This window comes from Pseudorca crassidens, chromosome 10, assembly GCF_039906515.1.
Source record: "Pseudorca crassidens isolate mPseCra1 chromosome 10, mPseCra1.hap1, whole genome shotgun sequence".
Lineage (NCBI taxonomy): Eukaryota > Metazoa > Chordata > Mammalia > Artiodactyla > Delphinidae > Pseudorca > Pseudorca crassidens.
The window spans coordinates 44,807,942-44,828,167 of record NC_090305.1 but is presented as its reverse complement, the minus strand read 5'-3'; the positions used below and the strand labels follow the sequence as shown (position 1 = coordinate 44,828,167).

The window sequence follows — 20,226 nt, the reverse complement described above, 5'->3', positions numbered from 1 at the left end:
TTCCTGCAGACAACCATTCACACCTGATATCCCTTGTCTTCTGTCCAGGGTCCTGGCACCAGGTGCTCACCCTGGCAACACAGGTCCTCCTCCTGCCTACCTGTCTCTGAACTGCTCAGGTGCCCACATCCAGAGTCCTTTTCACTGAGAGTCACCAGCCTTGCCTAAATTCTCACCCCTACTTGCTAGTGTAATTCACTCTTTCCTGTAATGACCTGGGAGGGGGATTGCCTGAGCCCCCCAAGCAGCTCGTCCTGCCAGGAGCTTCTCAGCATCTGGACACAACTGCAGGGGGCAGGAGAGGTAGATTACTAGTCTGACCCTCTCACTTGGGGTAGCATCGTGTGGCCAGAGCACAGAATCCTGAATCGGGGCCTGGGATGGAAGGAAGAGAAATGGGATGGGAACTATATGGGGTCTAATCTAACACCTCTGCTTCGAGTTTATCTGTCTGGTAAGTGTGGCGGCTTGCGGGACATGGGCATGAAATGAACTCACAATGAACATAGTAACCAGTAAAGCTGTTCACTCTTGGTGCTGTTTATACAAACAGGAGACTAACAGAGAGCACAGAAAAAGATGTGACCTCGGTTTAGCCACATGGAAGTGTTTTCAGTACTGGTATTTATAAGCTCCACTTACCAGTTATGGATAATTACTTATGGACCATAACTTTAGGCATTTGATTACTCTGTGTCAGATTAATTTTTTGGCAGAATTTATTTTATCACAGTACTTATTATTCATGCCAGCTCACAGCATCCAAAGACAAGAAATACTTATTTTAGGTCAGCACACAACCCAATTTGGAGCCTAACAATTTAGTATTATTTTTCTTCCCCTATTTAAATTTAAGCTGATTGGAATCCCTGTGCTAGACCCATCTACTTAGAATCATCTTTTGGTATTAAAAGGAATGTAGTTGAAGGAAGGGGGATAAGAAAAGAACCTAAATAATCAAGGAACTCACCTCAGACACAATTTTGTCTTATGCTTTATAACTGATGTCATTTTCAATGTACTGTCTATTCAATAAGCTAAATATGAACTTCTGAAGTGAATTGGTTATTTTACATGAATTCAACTAGGTCTTGGCAACATCCATTGTTCTTTGGGCCCAAGCTCTTCTGAATATATGAATTTTTAATATGAGACTGATGATTAGACCATGAGCTCCTCAAGGCCAAGCTGACCAGCTCCCGGCACACAGCAGAGATTCCAGAGTGTCTGCTGAACTGAATTGAACTCTTCTGTATTTATTCCTGATTCCAGATGGGCTCTCATATGCCTTATGATGTAATTGTTCACAGGAGATGTGTTTTCACTCTAGACTTTGGCTTTCCCGTTGAAATTCCTGAACAAAATATTTTCTCTCCATTGGCTGGTTTTTGGAAACTGAAGTAGTTGTAAATATGATCCTGCTGTGATGCCAAGATTTAATTCCACCTTGACAGGCTGACTGATAATCATGTCCAAAAGTTAGCCTCCTCAGCTAGAAAATGATTTTAACATTTCAGAAAATGGAAATGTAAAAATAAAAATAAATCTGCCTTTACTCTGACTAATCTAGACACTTGAGGAGAAATGCTCAGGGTTATCCTCAGTGAGAAAATAGAAGGGGCCTACCTGACACACATGTGATCACCTCATCTGCATTTTCTTCTCTTTGAGCAACAAAACAATCTGTCAGTCAAGGGCCCATGGGGTAAAAACTTCATCCATCTACAGGGAACATGGTTATTTCTTATGAGGTTAATATTTCAGTGTCGGTGCCCCAGAAGCAGTGTGGTGTGTACTTGGGACCCAGAATTGTCTTCTCACTTACTGCTCTCTTTCCAGCCTCTCTGCCCCACAAGGTGCCAGACAAAGGCTTCAGCCTCTTCCTCAGTGACACTCACCACCACTTCCTCCTCACCCGACCCCCACACACATTCAGGCAACAAAGGCTATGCTCAGAACCAAGGTCAGTGTTTCCCAGAGTACATTTAGAAGGAATTAGGTTATTTTGTCCTTTCTACAGGGGAGTGATAGGAGCAGCTGTTTTCCTGGAAACTCAGTTTAATGACCTTCACCGTGGGAATTTTCTGTCTGCTATGTAGACTTAATCCGATCTTTCTTATGTTATATTAACTCCAGACTTTTCCAATATATTTGTTTCCTAACAATCAGAGTATGGGCATTTGTGGAACACATTATCGTTATCACAGCAATTTCATTTACATGATCTAACCCACGATTTCTCAAACCAAATGAATTTCTGGGGTCCTTTCGTTCAAATATAATTTCCATTTTTTTTCTTTCCATTTTCTCCTTACATTTTTTTATGATAAGTATTAGGTGAGCTGACGCAGGTTGTGAAAGAATTCATAGAAATATTAGCAAGGGAAGAAAAGGAAGTTTTTATTCACTTTCCAAGGGAGGAAAGGGGCCAGACGCATAGAATGGCATTGGCACTTGAAGGGTGGGGGTTTGAGTCTTTTATTGGGCTTCAAAGGGCAAGGTGCAGGAAAAGGGGGTGGGTTTATGTCTATTCTGGTCCACAGCAGTACCCGGGGCTGGCTGTGTCTCTATAGGGTGTGCTTTTTGGAGAATAGACCTGCAGTCTTCTGTAATTTTCCAGTTCTTGGGTGTCTGAAGAGACATAATAGGGGTCCTTGACAGGTGTTACTCCATTTTGAATCATGTTAGATGGGTTTACAATAAGCTTTAAAGGACTTTTTTTAAAGCATATTCTGAGTCATCTGGAAACCTGTGTTATTTCCAAATATGCCCTCAGTCCAGCCATTGCTTGTGACATCAATCCTGTTGGTGTCATGTGATCATCTGAAATGACACAGTTTGGCTTGCCATGTACAGTCAGCCCTCCATATCCATGGTTCTATATCCTTGGATTCAACAAACTGAGGATGGAAAATATTTGGGGGGAGAATTTTCCAGAAAGTTCCAAAATGCAAAACTTGAATTTGTCACATGCTGACAACTATTTACATAGCATTTCCATTGTATTAGGTATTATAAGTAATCTAGAGATGATTTAAAGTATATGGGAGGATGTGCACAGGTTATATGCAAATATCACACCCTTTTATACAAGGAACTTGAGTATGCTCGGACTTTGGTATCCACTGGGGGTCCTGGAACCAGCCCTCCACGGATACAGAGGGATGACTGTATTGGTAAGTGTGTCCAGCTGCTCTTAGATTATTAGCAGCTTCTAAAGTCAAAATACAATTCATCACCCTGCATCATCATTGTTCTTAATTTAGATTTTTATCAACAGTTATACAGACAAAACTAGCTTCTGTCTTGCAGTCATTATTTGCAATTGCAAGATATTCTCACGAAAAAGCCTTTAGTTTCTTAAGATATTCAACAAGTCGAGGTTTAGTTTGATATTGTGAAAACAAACCAGTGTAGAAAAGTCAACTACTATTGAAAGCATAATAGAGGTGAACTTAAACATGAAGAGGATTCATTGGTGCCAAATAAGGTAAATGGTACTTTAGTTCACTGAACAAAGGAAGATTTCACAGCATTTGGAATAGAGATTTGTGGTGAGACACTTGGGTTTTCACAGGGTTTATAATTCAAAAGACACTTAGTGATTCCAAAGAACACACCCTGCTCCTCCAGCCAGTGCTCCATCAGTATTGCAAGTAGAAGTATTGCTCTGATTTGGCCTTTGTACGGATCAACTGCAGCAGTGTATATGCAATATATAGAAAAGTCAATCTACAATGACATAGCAAACTTATGCTTACCAAAGGGGAAAAGGGGGCGGGGGAGGGATAAATTAGGAGTTTGGGATTAACATAATTACAAAATAGATAACCAACAAGGACCTACTGTATAGCGCAGGGAACTCTACTCAATATTTTGTAATAACCTATAAGGGAAAAGAATCTGAAAAAATATATACTTATATGTGTAACTGAATCACCTAGCTGTATACCTGAAAGTAACACAACATTGTAAATCAACTATACTTCAATTAAGAAAAAAAGAAAGAAAGAAAGAAAAAGAAAAGTCAATCTATGATGAAGGATGTTCAGTTGGTTGTACTTCTAAATTTTTCTCTCTTGCATTTTGCGGTGAACAATTAACTTGATCAGTCCTCCAAACAATTGTAGTGACTAAAAACAAACTCATTTTTAAAAAATAAATAAATAACCAACTATGGTAATGACAATGATTCAGATGATGATCCACTGTGCTCAAAATAAAAATCATCTAGTAAAAATGTGACAAAATCTTTCTATCATTAACCTTATCATATGCTCTTTAATTTTCACAAAACCTTATCCAGCAAATTAAATTATTATTGTTCATTGGAATTCTATCAGCTTTACAATTTTGTTTGTGTCTAACATGTAAATGTATTTAGGTTTTTCGGGGGTATCTTAGCTATGCACATATAAAAACTATCGTAACAAGAACAATGACATCAAAATGGTATACATCAACTCTGGGTATCCTCAAAAATTTTCTTCCTCTTAAGGGCTTCTTTATATCACTCAAGTTCGAGAAATCTAGCCTAATCATAAATTAGATTAACAGTAAGCCTTTTGATTTATGCTACTTGGGATAACTTTCCCACAGTGATTTAAAACAATTTTCAACAAATTTAGAAATGTAAAATCAATTTAAATTTAAAATTTTTTAAATCTTAAAAGTCAGTTATTCCTTTCTGCTCCAGAGATTATTTTATTTGAATGAGGGATAATAGAATTTTATGACTGAGTTATTTCCAGAATGTATTGGCTTAGGGATAGACGTACTAGGCCTTTGGAGTGCTTATTTTGTGGGAGATAAACAATGTTGTTTAAAAGCACTCATCCAAAAGGCTCAAGGTTGTTTAGAACATCCATTAACCTTAATGGATTTAGAAAATATTAAGGAAGAGAAATGTGTTTTAATAGTTGTGTCTTTGAGAGATAAAGATAATACCTTCATTGCTAGGAGATTTTATATCTTTATCTCTTAGCCATATATGAATAACCAAGCAACAATTTTCATATCTCTTACGGACACATAATTTTTAACATACTGCTTAAAATTCAACAGTGGGCTTCCCTGGTGGCGCAGTGGTTGGGAGTCCCCCTGCCGATGCAGGAGACACGGGCTCATGCCCCGGTCTGGGAAGATCCCACATGCCACGGAGTGTCTAGGCCTGTGAGCCATGGCCACTGAGCCTGCGCCTCCGGAACCTGTGCTCCGCAACGGGAGAGGCCAAAACAGTGAGAGGCCCACGTACCGCAAAAAAAAAAAAAATTCAACAGCTACCTTGAAATCAATGAAACTCTGAGAAAACATTCAAAACCCAAAAATGTTTGCTAATGATTCAAGGATGTACTTAAACGGAATACTTAAAAATTCAGGAGTTAAACAGCTTGGAAAGAATATATATATATATATATATATATATATATATATATATATATATATATATAAATTCTACTTTATGTATATTAAAATGTAATCTGCTAAAAAAAAAGAACTAAATACTAACTAAATTATTTAACTGATACTCATATTTAAAGGATTTTTTCCCTAAAAATATTTTTATATTGTCATCATAAAAGGCCCAGGTGAGTCAATGTTTCATATTTGGTGTCTCAAATTTGGAAGTGAAGTCATTTCAAATTTGGAAGCAAGAATCTTGTGTCCCTCTGAGGGTGGAGGCTGAAGGTACTATCGTAGTGCTAGAAGGTTCTATCCCAGCCAGTAACTGGAGTGTCTTCTGAAGTGTCTGTCTTGAGTGGTTGCCATGGAGAAGGTAAAGGAAAATAGAACCAGAATTGCGTCAGGATGCAGTCTTAACTCAGCCTTGATTCAACACTCGTAAAACAAATAATCCACAGGAGTCTTTTTAGGTAAACTCCTCCCTGATAGCACCCACCTGCAGGAGTTCAGACTCTGGCTGGCAGGTTTCTATGCTTCATTCTTTTTTTTCTTTTTTTAAGATTTTTTTTAAAACTTATTTTTATTTATTTATTTATTTTGGCTGCATCAGGTCTTAGTTGCGGCACACAACACTTAGTTGAGGCATGCGGGATCTTTCGTTGTGGCCGTGCAGGCTCTTCCTCGTGGTGTGCGGGCTTCTCTCTAGTTGTGGCATGTGGGTTTTCTCTTCTCTAGTTGTGGCGGGCAGGCTCCAGGCATGTGGGCTCTGTAGTTGTGGTGTCCAGGTTCCAGAGAGCGTGGGCTCTGTAGCTTGCAGCATGCGGGCTCTCTCGTTGAGGCGAGTGAGCTCAGTAGTTGTGGCACACAGACTTAGTTGCCCCGTGGCACGTGGGATCTTAGTTCCCTGACCAGGGCTTGAACCCCCATCCCCTGCATTGTAAGGCGCATTTCTTACCACTGGACCACCGGGGAAGTCCCTCTACACTTCATTCTTTTTTTTTTTTTTTAATATACTTTTGGCTGCATTGGGTCTTCGCTGCTGCACATGGGCTTTCTCTAGTTGCGGCGAGCGGGGTCTACTCTTTGTTGCAGTGTGCAGGCTTCTCATTGTTGTGGCTTCTCTTGTTGTGGAGCACGGGCTATAGGCACGCGGACTTCAGTAGTTGTGGTATGCAGGCTCAGTAGTTGTGGTTCACGGGCTCTAGAGCACAGGCTCAGCAGTTGTGGCGCACAGGCTTAGTTGCTCCGCAGCACGTGGGATCTTCCCAGATCACGGCTTGAACCTGTGTCCCCTGCATTGGCAGGTGGATTCTTAACAACTGTGCCACCAGGGAAGCCCCTACACTTCATTCTTAATACTGATTTTTCAAATCATTAGGTATGATGTTTCCAGGGCTGTTTCTCCCATTCTTAGGACTACCATACCAGTCGATGATTTGAGCTCAGGACCAACATGGGTTTCAGCACTGGCAGCAGTCTTTAAAAGGAGAGGGTAATGAAACCCAGAAGAAAAGGGGTCTTACCCAGACCAGGTACCAAAACAATGGCTATCCTGTGCTTGGGGTAGATAGACATCGCTTCTGTCTCTTGCAACGAATACCTTTACACACAAAAATAACAAACTAAAACAAAGAAACAAAAAAAAACCCTGAAACATCACGCGTTTGAAACCAACTACCTACTTCTCCAAAATCAGCTAGTCTCACCAACATTAATAGTAGGATGGCAAAGATAACAGGCAACCCTCCCTATCCCCTTTTGATAAGAGGGAAATCCTTCTAATTGAAGTACTTTAATACAGATCAGTACCTTGTACAAGTTGAGGCAGAGAGCAACCATTAAGGGTCCCTGTTTCTGCTGCTGCCTTACCTGGGGTGAAGTTGGAAGATGTCCAACTTTGCATCTCAGCTTGAGGATGAGGACCGTTGTTTCTAAAGGTAGGACCAGAACTCTGCCAGGAGGGAAAATAGCAAGACAAGTTTAAACCAAGATTTATCCAGAAAAACTAACGTCTCTGTTTGAGAAGTGTGCTCACTTATTGTCAACTCATCAAAAAACCAACAGCCTACTTACTCTTACTGGAAGGAAGGTTGAACTCAAACAAGCAGATATATGTTACCCCACACACAGGGACTGGACCCCATCTACGGCCCAGTCCCCCAACCCAGCACATGGGGACGCTCAGGCACGGAATTGTCAGGATGAGAACCCAAGCCTTCTGATTCCAATCCCAGTGCAAGAACTAATGTGAAGGCAGAGTTGGCAGCTCCTAGTGACAGATGGGATGAGGGAGACCAGGACAGGGAGGCAGGGAACAGAGTGCAGAGTCCAGATGATTCAGATTTGTTTGTTTGGTTTTGTCTTTCACTATCCCTATGCTTTCTTATAAAATGCACTTTCTGAACATTATTTTTACATTTTCTGTATGTTATCTTTAATTTCCATAGCAATGTGTGAGTTTGGGCTTGACAATCATCTTACACAAATGAAAGTAACTTAATAAAATGACAATTTTTACTGTTTAAAAGAAGAAAATAGGGGACTTCTCTGGTGGCACAGTAGTTAAGAATCCACTTGCCATGCAGGGGACACAGGTTTGAGCCCTGGTCCGGGAGGATCCCACATGCCATGGAGCAACTAAGCCCGTGCGCCACAAGTACTGAGCCCATGTGCCACAGCTACTGAAGCCTGCGTGTCTAGAGCCCCTGCTCTACAACAAGAGAAGCCACCGCAATGAGAAGCCTGCGGACCCCAACAAAGAGTAGCCCCCACTCACCACAACTAGAGAAAGTCCACAGGCAGCAACGAAGACCCAACATAGCCAAAAATAAAATAAATAAATTTATTTTAAAAAATAAATAAAAAATAAAAGAAGAAAATGCTTCTCATAATTTGGAGAGAGAGGAGAATGAAGAGAAGTCCACTGCTTCGCAGGAAGGCCCAGTTTTGTCACTGTTAAAACTCTGCTCCCCAGTGTGATATTTCACCCCTCTCGCATCTGGTCCAGCCCTGCTTCCAGGGCCACCTCCTTCAGGCACCCAGCATACCCACAGCCACTCCACACTTCCACTCAGCTCTTCAGTCTTGTCATTCTGTCAGCACTGAGTGCCAGTCTGCAAACTGATATATAGTTTAACTGATACTTCAATTTAAACTTTTCAGTTTGAAATAATTCAGACTTATTAAAAAGTACAAAAAAGCACCGAATATTACCTATCGACCTTCATCAGCTGACCCCAAAGATATTTTCCCACTGCTGTCTGCCTTTCCCATCCAAGATCCCACATTCCATTCAGTTGTCCCACTTCCTCAGTCTTCTTTACACGGGGCAGCTCCTGAACCATTTCTTGTCTTTCATGTCCTTGGTACTTCTGAAGAGGACTAGCCAGTGATTCTGTTCCTTCCCCATGTTTCCTCATGATTGAATTCAAGTTGTACAATTTGGGCAGGATTATGTCCTTCCACAAAAGATGTTGTGCCCACTCCTCTATTCTATCCATCCAGATTTAGAGGTTACTTATCTGGGTGTTGGAGAGGATGGTTTTCTCTTAGATATGTTGAGGAATCAAATAATAGATGGCAGATTTGTGGGAAGAAAGTGATGCATTTGATTTTTTTTTTTTTTTTAATTGCAGTACGTGGCCCTCTCACTGTTGTGGCCTCCCCCATTGCGGAGCACGGGCTCCGGACGCGCAGGCTCAGCGGCCATGGCTCACGGGCCCAGCCGTTCCCCGACATGTGGGATCTTCCCGGACCGGGGCACGAACCCGTGTCCCCTGCATCGGCAGGCGGACTCTCAACTACTGCGCCACCAGGGAAGCCCCGATGCATTTGATTTTTAAATGAGGAGTCAAGGTGCCTGTGGACCCGTTCATGTGAGGATGAGCACCAGGATTTTGGCAAATAAGAGTTGCCAACAAAGTGGAAAGCCAGGAGAGAAACAGTCCTTCTGCTAGTGTCTGGAAATTTTGTATCTTCTTTTATCCCCTCCATGCACTTTCTTTTTATTTTCCTAAAATCAGTCAGTTCATTAAGAACAAAGCTAAAGATCGTAATTCTAACCACAGTATGCCATGAACCAAATATATAACTGGCCTTTCCTCATGCCAATTATTTCCTTCGGCACAAGAGATATTTAGGGCTCACACTACGATATTGAATAAAGGTGACAAGAGTGGGCACCCTTGTCTTGATATTAGATAAAATGCTTTCAGCTTTTCACCATTGAGTGTAATACTGGCTGTAGGTTTGTAATATACGGCCTTTATTATGTATGTTCCCTTTATTATGTATGTTCCCTCTCTACCCTCTTTTTTGAGAGTTCTTATCATGAGTGGATGTTGAATTTTGTAGACAGCTTTTATTCCATGTATTGAGATGATCATGATTTTTATTTTTATTTTTTAGAAATTTATTTATTTTTGGCTGTGTTGGGTCTTCATTGCTGCGTGCGGGCTTTCTCTAGTCGCAGCGAATGGGGGCTACTCTTCATTGCAGTATGCAGGCGTCTCATTGTAGTGGCTTCTCTTGTTGTGGAGCACAGGCTGTAGGCACGCGGACTTCAGTAGTTGTGGCATGTGGGCTCAGTAGTTGTGGTGCACGGGCTTAGCTGCTCCACGGCATGTGGGATCTTCCTGGACCGGGGATCGAACCCGTGTCCCCTGCATTGGCAGGCAGATTCTTAATCACTACACCACCACGGAAGTCCGATCATATGATTTTTATTATTCAGTGTGGTGTATCATGTTGGTTGAATTACACATGTTGAACCATCCTTGCATCCCTAGACTAAATCTCACTTGATCATGGTGTATGATCCTTTTAATGTATTGTTGAATTCATTTGTTAATATTTTGTTGAGGATTTTTTGCATCTATGTTCAACAGTGATATTGGCCTGTAATTTTGTTTTTCTGTGGTGGCTTTATCCAGTTTGGGTTCAAGGTAATGTTCTCCTAGAATGAGTTTGGAAGCATTCCCTCCTCTTCAGTTTTTGGAATAGTCTGAGAAATATATGTGTTAACTCTTTAAATGTTTCTAGAATTCACTCATGAAGCCATGTAGTCCTGGACTTTTGTTTGCTGGGTGTTTTTTGATTACTGATTCAATTTCATTACTGGTAATCAGTCTGTCATATTTTCTATTTCTTCCTGATTCAGTCTTAGGAGATGGTACTTTTCTAGGAATTTATCCGTTTCTTCTAGGTTGCCCATTTTTTTGGCATATTATTGTTTGTAGTAGTCTCTTATGATCCTTTGTGTTTCTGTGGTGTCAGTTGTAACTTTCTCTTCATTTCTGATTTTATTTGGGCTCTCTCTCTTTTTTTCTTGTTAAGTCTGGCTAAAGGTTTGTCAATTTTATTTATCTTTTTTTTTTTTTTTGCCATACACGGGCCTCTCACTGTTGGGGCCTCTCCTGTTGCGGAGCACAGGCTCCAGACGCACAGGCTCAGCAGCCATTGTTCACGGGCCCAGCCGCTCCACAGCATGTGGGATCCTCCCGGACCAGGGCACGAACCCGTGTCCCCCGCATTGGCAGGCGGACTCTCAACTACTGTGCCACCAGGGAAGCCCTTGTTCGTCTTTTTAAAGAACCAGCTCATAGTTCATTGATTTATTCTGTTATTTTTTTAGTCTATATTTTATTTATTTCTACTCTGATCTTTATTATTTCTTTCCTTCTACTAACCTTGGGATTTGTTTGTTCTTTTTCTAGTTCCTTAAGGTGTAAAGATTTTTTTATTTGAAAATTTTCTTGTTTCCAGAAATAGACTTGTATCACTATAAACTTTGCTCTTAGAACTGCTTTTGCTGTGTCGCTTAGTTTTTGGATTGTTGAGTCTCCATTTTCATTTTTCTCCAGGTGTTTTTTGATTTCCACTTTGATTTTTTCAGTGACGCATTGGTTGTTTAGTAGCATGTTTTTGCCAAATTGTCTTCTTGAAGTTGGACTATTTATTCTAAATTACTAATTTGTTATATTTATAGAATATTTAATAGTTATAATTTACTTGTATTCAATCTTTATTTGGTATTGTTTCTGGTTAAAATTGGCTTACATGTGGAAACGTGAGATTGGTTGGGTGAGAGGTAATGGAGGGGAGACTTTTTTTTTTACTCTATATTTTGACATTTTAACTAATAACAAAAATGTATACATGGATTACTTGGGTAATTAAAAACAAACAAAAACTATGAAAATCAGATATAGACAACATATTTATCTTTTAACAACACACGTTTAGCAGTTTGATTAATAGCTTTTGAGCTGTACAGATTCCAAGTGTACCTGCCAAGAGTTAACTCAAAGACTAAACTTGGCAATATTGCAGCGAAGTGCATGCAGCTGTTTTATCTCATCTGACATTCAGACATTTAAGGAAAATCCATTTACCCATGGGGTTTATAATGTCCATTAGCTGAAATAGTCTCCCAAGTAGAACTTGTACTTTTGGCTTCAACTGTCTTTATCTTCAGGCTTTTCTTCCTTTTAGGAAGTTTGCCCTGTGCCCCTTTTATCTTTGTGAAATAAACTACCACAATTCTGTTTAAGCAGAGTCATTCACGGGGAGGGTGACCATATAATTTATTGTCCAATAAGCACACTTTTGAGAGTGGGGGGGTGCTATTATAATCAGGCTGGGGAAACAGAACCACCTCATGCAGAGTGTATTGAATAATCACCCTCCTTATAAGGCTTTTCAACTTCTGTGATTTTAGGATTTAGCTTAGCTTTTTTAATTCTTTCAGTATTTATTAAGAAACAACTAGGTGCTGTAGAAATCAGAAAGAATACATGACACACAAAATCAGCTTGCATAGAGGTTAGCAGGCACTTGAAGACAGGGTCAGTGGCAATAAAAGGCAATATGGGAAATTTCAAGAAAGCCAACTACATCAAATAACCTGAATATTGCTTTCTTAGTGCCTTGCAAATTTTTAATACATTTAATCTATTTTTCTTCATAATGCTCAAGTGAAATTAAATACTATTATCTTTGCTTTAGAGTTGAGATTTAAAAAAAGTCATAGGACTCTCCCAAAGACTCAAAACTAATAAAACACTGAGGCTAAACCAAAACCTCTAACATGACCCCACATGAATTGTTAGTGTCTGCTTCCTGTACATATGACGGAATATAAGGAAAAGTACCTCGTCGGTTACAGGGGGTATTCAATGTTAATTTAATATTCTAAACTATAGCTGGTATGGAAAAAGAGCAGAAAGACAGATTAGGAGGCTGAGACTAGGGATGTTAAGGACATAACACCAAAGTCAGGAGAAGAGGTCAGATGAGAGGTGAGCAAGAAGGCATGGACTTACACGTCCAGAGCCACAGATGACCAAGCCCTGGAGGAGAGAGAAAAGGGCACCCCCAGCAGAGGCAATGACATGGGAGAAGATGTGGTCCAATGTCAATCATTCAGTGTGAGCTGCACTCAGAGTACATTTGGGCCCATATCATAAAAGAGAAATCAGAGACCAAGATCTGTGTATGAAGAGAAATGTATAAAGGCTATTAAGTAAGGGTTGACACTGAGCTGGACTAGAACAACAGCAGTGCCAATGAAGGGGAGAAAGAATGCACAACACACATTTAGTGATGATGAAATGAACTGAGAGCTGGAAAAGAGACTTCAAATATGTGTGCCTGAGAGAAGGATGGCAGGTGGCAGAAATACGGAGGTTCCCCAGGAAAGCCAGTTCAGAGTTCGGGTGAGGGAAGTGTACTTGTTTGCTTGGGCTGCCGTACCATAGAGTGTGTGGCTTAAATAAGGCAGGTATTTCCACACAGTTCTGCAGGCAAGAAGTCCAAAATCAAGGTGTCGCCTGCGTTGGTTCTTCCAAGGCCTCTCTCCTTGGCTTGTAGACGGCTGTCTTCCCTCTGTGCTTGTCTGTGTCCTAATCTCCTCTTCTTACAGGGACACCCAGTCATAGTAGATTAAGGCCCACCCAGGTGACCTTATTCTACCTCATTCACCTCTTCAAGGACCCCATCTCCAAATATAGTCACATTCTAAGGCACTAAGGGTTAGGACTTCAACGTTTGAATTTGGGGTGGGGGACACAATTCAGCCCATCACAGGAAGAGACTGAAAGAGGGGATTATCCCAATTTTAGTGTTTTATAATTTGCAATTAAATTAGATTATTAAAGTAGGACCAGTTAGGAAGCAGTGGGAGATCCCAGAATTTATGTACTAAAATATATGTATTAAAATGTATTCATTGAAGCTGTGAGACTCCATCACTTCTCCAAGGGAAAGGGTATAGAGATAATAAATTTAAATGAAAAATTTTTTTATTTAGCATGTAATAGCTAGGTACTGTTCTGAGCACTGTGCAATAGGCAAAATTGAAGACAATAATAAGAAATACACACACACACACACACACACACCGCATAACATGAAAATGATCCTAAGAGAGAACAAATAAGTACTAAGAGTGTTTTTAAAAGGAAGAGCTCACACTGGATGGTGAAAGGTACAGACAGAGTCCAGGACTGGGGCTTGGGGATGGTTTATTTCCATCATAAGTGATGACTTTTGCCAGTACTTGATGTTTTCCTTGGATGATCTGTGAGGACAGAGTGATTTACCCCAGGACTTTAGAACAGATCAGAAATCATTTCATTTTGGCTTTGAGCAATGCGGGTAAATGTTGGATCAGACTCGGGGTCTAAGCTGGTCAAGATCACGCAGAAACTCTGTTTTATTACTTTTCTATAATAAAATATCAGGAGAGGCATGAGCAGATCACTTAATATCTTAGCGAGTGAGGATTTATCTAGAAGTCATGCTGGCAGCTGCTCCCGCCAGGCCAAGCTGAGGGTCCTGGGGTCCCATCTGCTCAGCAGCACCTCCCCGCCCAGCACTGTTTCCACCCAGAATCCCCTCCTCCAGGTCAATGCCTGGTGACTCCAGCAGTGCCCTGTCCAACTGCAGTTGTGTTTCAGGCTGGGAGTGTCCGTTGACTCACAGGACTATGGGTCAGTGTTCCAGGCTAGTAATCTGTCACTTTAGAAATCTCAGGGGAAATATGAGGGAGATAAGTACATTTTGACAGAGATGAGAGTTAGAAAGTAAAAAGCTAACATTAGGGATAGCTGGTGAAGGACATACAGGAACTTTTGCATGGCTTTTGGAACGCTTCTGTAAACCTAAAATAATTTCACATTTTTTTTAAATTTATTTATTTAGGCCACGCCCCATGGCTTGAGGGATCTTAGTTCCCCCACCAGGGATCTAAACCAGGCCTTCAGCAGGGAGATCACAGAGTCCTAACCACTGAACCACCAGGGAATTCACATTTTAAATTTTATTATTAAAAAATATAGAAAGTAAGAAAATGTCCAGGAATTAGTATTAATGAAAAAAGAAAAATACAGTTTTATATATAAAATGATCACAAACATACATGTAAAAACTTCTATAGCAAATATACCAAAATAGTAGCAATGGTTATCTCTGTGTGGTGGGATTAGAGTTGGTTTTATATGTCCTCTTGACACCTTTCTAACCTCCACATTTTCTCCAATGAGATTTTAAAATTTTGTAACAGAAAATACAAAGACTAAAGAAATAAGCCCCCTCTGAAAGTTCATCGCCTCACTCAGGATCCCTGCATCTCTGTGGAATACCGAGGAGGCTGTCAGATTTCTCAGCACAGCAGAGGTGGTACCGAGGCTCCGCCTTGCCCTTCAGCCTCCTCTTCCTCTTTCCTCTGGTCGCTCACAGACCCCAGGGTGGCTGGGGTGACCCATTTGTCTATGAGCTCCCTGAGGACAAGACTCAGTGTTACTTTCCATTTTGGAGCTTAGCACAGTGCTGGCAAAGAGGAGGGCCTCAAACCTTTTGTGAATGACACAAATTTCATTCACTGTATTCATTATTTCCCCTCTAGCCCACCCCACCCTGCTTTCCTCTAAGTCCCTATATGCAAAGAGGAACTTGCCTGGATCTAGTCTTATAGTTCTCCAAAAAGGGGATGACTGCATCTTGCCTGGGGTAGATAAATCCAGCAGTCATGAATTCCTGGAAATTCTCCCAAGGGCACTGCAGTTACTCATCCACAAAATGTTTCTGTGTTCAAAGTGCTGAGAGAAACTTCTCCAATAATTCCCTAAGTTATTTCCCTGCAGCTTAAAAGCAAACTATCCCATCTGAGAATTGCAAAGGAGTGAAGCAGAGATTAACTTTTCCTCTCAGACCTACAAAATGCAGTTTCCAGAAGTCTTTAAAAAAAGAGTGAGAGAGAGAAACCAGTAAAGGAAGCAGTAAGATTTTCCAGCTCTAATGGGTGGTTTCCCCCATACAAAAACCTTTACCAACTCAAGTCCTTCTCAAGATGGGACTTGGAAACAGGATTTTAAACCATTTTGGAAGCCAAATGTCTAGTATTGTGGCTTTGATGAGTTGGGCTTAGGTTTTTGCAGACCACAACTTCACTCCTGCAGCAGAACAAACACTATAGGTGGTAACTACCTACTGTTTCTAAAGTGCTTTGGGCCCCGCCCCTTGGGCCTATCACGGGGACCCGAACATACCTGGCAAGTAGTAAGCACAAAAAATCATCACTGAATGCATACATAGAGGGTTTTTTTCTTATTTGCTTCATGTAGCAAAACAATTGTCACTCAGGGAGGAAAAAATACAGAGTTCCAGAGCAATGTTGATGGAAAGGGTCTCTTTTCCATCATGGTTCATGACTAGGTCCCTTTTCCTTCCCCAACTGCTGATACCCTTTCCCACCTCCTTCATGGATTCTTTCCCAGCTGAAGCCACTCCCTCATCCACAGCTCCTAAGAAAACAAGAGCAAACACACATCGTGTCCATATTTTATATTACAGTGTATCTCTCAGAATGTCACAGATATATATGTGATTTTGTAAATGAGACATTTTAGAGCATAGTTCTTGTCAAAATATTAAAGTTACAAGCTAGAATATGAAGACTTTATTTTATAAAATATCTTTCAATACAATAGCTTGCATTCAAAATAATAAAAATGTATTGAAAAACTGTCACTGTTTGCAGATGGCATAATACTATACACAGAAAATCCCAAAGATGCCACCTAAAAACTACTAGAGCTCATCAATGAATTCAGTAAAGTTTCAGAATATAAAATTAATATACAGACATCTGTTGCAATTTTATACACTAACAATGAACTGTCAGAAAGAGAAATCAAGGAAACAATCTCATTTACAATTCCATCCATAAGAATCAAATACCTGGGAATAAATCTAATTAAGGAAGTAAAAGGCCTGTACTCAGAAAACTATAAGACACTGATAAAAAGACATTGAAAATGACATAAATAAATGGAAAGATATACCATGCTCATGGATTGGGAGAATTAAAATTGTTAAAATGACCATACAAGCCAAGGCAATCTACAGATTCAGTGCAATCCCTATCAAAATACCAATGATATTTTTCACAGAACTAGAACAAATAATTCTAAAATTTGTATGGAAACACAAAAGATCCCAAATAGACAAAACAGTCTTAAGAAAAAAGAACAAACTGGAGGCATCATGCTCCCTGATTTCCAGCTATACTACAAAGCTACAGTAATCAAAAAAGTATGGTACTTGCACAAAAACAGACACATAGATCAATGGAACAGAACAGAGAGCCCAGAAGACCCCACACTTACATAGTCAATTAATCTAAAACAAAGGAGGCAAGAATATTACAATGCGGGGGGAAAGATAGCCTCTTCAATAAGTGGTGTTGGGAAAACTGGACAGGTACATGCAAAAGAATCAAACTGGACTACTTTCTCACACCATGTACAAAAAAACCAAAAATAAACAAATGGGAAACATTTGCAAAACAAAAGCATTTTCCCGTTTGTTTATTTTTGCTGTTGTGTACCAGGAACTAACATAGTGTTGTAGGTCAATTATACTTCAAAACCAAACAAACAAACACACTCAGAGAAAAAGAGGTCAGATTTGTGGTTACCAGAGGTGGGGGGTGGGGAGAGGGGGAATTAGATGAAGGCAGCCAAAAGGTACAAACTTCCAATTATAAGATAGAGAAGTACTAGGGATATAACGTACAACATGATCAATATAATTAACACTGCTGTATGTTATATATGAAAGTTGTCAAGAGAGTAAACCCTGAATTCTCATTACAAGGAAAAAAAATATATTTTTTCTATTTCGTAAATGTTATATCTATATAAGATGATGGATGTTCACTAACCCTATTGTAATCATTTCATGATGTATGTAAGTCAAATCATTATGTGTACACCTTAAACTTATACAGTCCTGCATGTCAATTATATCACAATAAAACTGGAAGAGAGAGAGAGAAATATCTTGAGGCAATGGAGTGAAGTTCTGATGTTAGGAGAGCAGACATGAGGGTAAGGGAACAGGTTTTGGGTAACAGATTCTCCCAGTGCCCTGGTGCATACAGCTAACCTTACCTATATACTCCACAGGCAGAGTCTTTAATCCATGCTAATGAACTGACTCAATTCCCATCATGATTCCACAAGATCATCAACTCTATTTCGAAGCAGAAGCTGACTCCCAACACACACACCCAATCTTTGAGTTCCAGGGTACTTCGTGTATTCCTCCAGCACCCAGAACTTCAACGTGTAAGTACATACCTGGCTCTCCCCAGTGCACTGTGAGCTCCTTGAAGACAAGGACTCATCCCATCTCCCCAGTACCCAGCAATGTTTGCCGTCTCTGAAGTGTTCAGTACATATTTGTAGAATGAATAAATCTCCTTCCTTTCCTGGGTGCCTAGCTGGAAAGTTCACAACAGATTGGACACAGAATGAATTTGTCTGCAACATCTCAGCCTCATCAGGGTACATTCTTGGCTGTTTTGTCCACTGCTGTATCCTGAAACAGGGCGGACCACACAGAGTTAACAAATACATGTTGAATGAGTGAATCTGCTCCATTTGAAAGACTGCCTTCTTACCCTTCCTATTTCATCTGATTTCCTAGCAGTCACACACTCTGACCGCAGACTCATCCTCTCGGTAGTCCCTCTTTCTGTGCTGAGTCTCTGTGATGGTGACTTCTTGACTAAACCATAAACTTCCTGGAACTCACTGGCCTGCTAGTCCTATTCCTGGTCCTTCCGAGTTGGTCTTCTTCCTCTTCCTTTCATCTCTTCTCCCCTATTAATGTCCTCCTCATCTTCCTCTCCTCTTTCTTCTTCTCCCCTTTCTCCTTTTAATTATTTGAGACATGCAAAAAATCATAAACTATATCTTAATGATCCTGTCTCCACCCACCACTCAACTCACAAATCGAGGTTTACAGTTATAATTGAAGCCCCTGTATGTATCTCCCCCAAAATGCTTTTCCCTTCCTAAAAGTAGCTGTTATCCTTTATTTTTTACTATATATATATGTATATAGTATTATTTCACAGTTATTAACTTATTGTATAAGTAATACTTGCTTGTTTTCATGGGAAACATGGCAGTCTAGTTCGTTCTTTGTCACTGCTGTATAATATAACATTCCATTGTACAAATATATCACAGCTGATCAATTCACTTTGTTACTAATTGACCTGTAGGTGGTTTTCAATTTTGCTATTAGGAACACTATTGCTATGCACATTTTTGTTACCCTTAGGTGGGAGCAAAGAGGGGGCTCCAGTTGGCCCCTGGGGAGAAAGTCCAGTTGACTTTTTCATGAGGACTCAGAAAGAGCTGGCACCCTCCAGCCACCTCAGACCCAGGAACTCAGTGGCTCAGAGGGAGCTGTGCTGGAGTGGCAGTGACAGTAAGGAGGAATGCATTCAAGTTGTCATGTTTCCAACCCTCTATACAAAACTTTGACTTTGTCATGGCACCAAGCTACGCTGCTATGAGATGCTTTTCTAGCAGCCTGGCAGTTCAAGTGTAGGACTGGAGAAAGCAAATATTTGGATTCGCCCAGGATTGGGTTTCGGAGAAAAAAATTATTTTAAGATTGTGCCTCAAGTAGTCTGAAACCATCCAGTAGTAATATAACAGAGAAGAACAAACCTGACTCCACATTGGATCTATTCCCTTAGCTCTAACCCTTGTGCTCTGTTACCTGTGCTTAGTCATGCTGGCTCTGCAGGTTTTGTAAAAGAATGTTGCCTATAGCCTGAAATATACAGGATAGCCTATTCTCAGGGCTCTAACCTTTAAAGGTCTAACACTTTTCATTCATATAGAGATAAAAAGTTGCAGAACAGATAATAACAGTTGTCTTGTTGGAGGTTTACAGGAACATGGTGACCTCTGACCTACATGGACAGCTGCAAGAACAAAGAATTATCACATATCCTCTGGGGTCTGGCTGGCACCAAGAAGTTTGAAACACCAGCCACACCTCCTCCCCTTTTAGTATAAAAGAAGTCTGAATTCTAACTCAGGTAAAATGCTTCTCTGGGACACTAGTCCACCATCTTGGTCTGCAGGCTTTCCAAATAAAGTCACTATTCCTTGCCCCAACAACTCATCTCTCCATTTACTGGCCTGTCAAGCAGCAAGCAGTATGAACTTGGACTCAGTAATAGTAACACTGTCTACTTTTAACTCTAGGCTTGTCTTCTTAGTTCTGCAACTGGAATTTTATTCTGCTTGCCTTTTTCTCTTTTTCCTCCAAATCATTGCATTTGACAGAATTACTGATCCACGACTTATCCATTTTGGAGATGACATTGAAAGACTATGTATAAACATGGAAAAAGGACTCCTTAGCAGTGTTGGTAGCCAAAAGATATACGAATGTAAGTTAAAATCCTCTTAAATGCCCCAGAACCTGGTGTATTAGAATTCTTCTTAAAGCTCA

General features: G+C 40.4%; 1 long non-coding RNA gene across 1 annotated transcript in view; it reads right to left on the bottom strand.

Moving 5' to 3' along the window:
• Positions 1 to 7,327: 7,327 nt before the first annotated feature.
• The window catches only part of LOC137233061 (uncharacterized), an 83,873-nt gene continuing 70,974 nt past the window's right edge, over positions 7,328 to 20,226 (bottom strand). Inside the window, exons 3-4 of the long non-coding RNA XR_010947276.1 lie at positions 16,156 to 16,205; positions 7,328 to 7,354 (exon numbers count right to left, since the gene is read on the bottom strand). This is a non-coding gene — a long non-coding RNA (uncharacterized lncRNA). The remainder of the gene's footprint in view (positions 7,355 to 16,155; positions 16,206 to 20,226) is intronic.